This window comes from Schistocerca nitens, chromosome 3 (assembly GCF_023898315.1).
Source record: "Schistocerca nitens isolate TAMUIC-IGC-003100 chromosome 3, iqSchNite1.1, whole genome shotgun sequence".
Classification (NCBI taxonomy): domain Eukaryota; kingdom Metazoa; phylum Arthropoda; class Insecta; order Orthoptera; family Acrididae; genus Schistocerca; species Schistocerca nitens.
In genome coordinates, this window is record NC_064616.1 from 240,734,744 (window position 1) to 240,736,392 (window position 1,649).

Here is a 1,649-nt window from a genome sequence, read left to right on the forward strand (position 1 = left end):
AAGCAGACAGATGTAGCTATCGTGACGACCCTGACGATTAAGTTTACACTCTCTCTCCACAGCGCTGTAGCGCTGGGATACAAAGCAGTATCCACGCCGACGGCGCCTTAGACCATCCTTACCAAACACGCTTTCACTCACCACGAAAACACGCCATTATATATGTTTCGAAAGCACAACTGAAACAGCCGGAGGAACTTTCGACAAAAAGAGTAAATGTACGATAAGTGGGGTTAAAAATTAGCAAACAACAAGCAGTTGTATTAGGAGCTAATCTGAGACCTGTAGCAGAAACTTGTGTTACCCACGTTGCCTATAGAGTCCTTTTTTATACTTCATCAGCAAACTTCTCATGGTTCGCCTATAGCAATACCGATATGCAATCAATGTGTCTCGATTCTAAAATGATACAACTTTACACTGCATCTAACTGTTTTTTACGATTCCAAGATATATTGCTTGCAACTAAAATGTATTTGGGTTGCAAAATGCCAGAGTATTCAGAATAAAATAATAATACCGTTCTCTCTCACACACTCACATAGAACTAATGGGAGTATGGTAATTTCATCCCGTCTCTTCAGAATGCACCATCGTTCCACTAGTAATGAAAAGGTGCTGTCACTACCCCTCTTATATTTACTCGTCACTACTCCCCTCGACCTGTTACATCATCTGCATAATGATTTTTGTTTCCTACATTTATCTGTAACGCCATGTCTCTCCCTCCCTCTGTATATATACACTGGTGTCAAAAATTAAAGCAACAAATGGAAATTTTGCAAGCTTGCTTTTATTTCGCCACCTAACAGTATAAACAGATGACGGTAAAGTAAAAAAATAACGCAAATAATTCAGTACGTAAACAACTACAACATGTATAACGGCCGGCCGAAGTGGCCGTGCGGTTAAAGGCGTTGCAGTCTGGAACCGCAAGACCGCTACGGTCGCAGGTTCGAATCCTGCCTCGGGCATGGATGTTTGTGATGTCCTTAGGTTCGTTAGGTTTAACTAGTTCTAAGTTCTAGGGGACTAATGACCTCAGCAGTTGAGTCCCATAGTGCTCAGAGCCATTTGAACCATTTGAACCATGTATAACGGTAGACAAAAATGTTCTCGTGTTTTCCAACTTAACGGATTTGGACACACATTTAGACAACTAGTTAACGTGAGCCTGTCAACGAAAGGGCATGCTGTGGATGCTGCCATCAGACTCATGTTGAGGCAATAACGACCATTCTTCCTGCAGAGCTGCTCACAGTCTTGGTGAGTGGTCGGTGGATGCTGGCGTGATACAAGCCGTCTCCCCACTACATCCCAGATATGCTCTGTGGGATTCAAATCGGGAGAGCGAGCAGGCCGAGCCATGCGTGCAATATCTTCCGTTCCCAAGAAAACCTCAACCACCCGTCCTCTGTAAGGTCGAGTATTATCGTCTATCAATACGACGTCTGGGCCAACAGTACCTCGCTTCAACAGCAAATGAGGTCCCAAGATCACGTCACGATACCTGACAGCAGTTAAACCTTGCCTATTCACCCGTACAATTTCATGAATAGGGGTTAGAGAGGTAAACATAATCCCTGCCAACGCCATTAGGGATCCTCTTCGATATCGGTCTCTTTCCACACTGTTTGGGCCCCGCAACT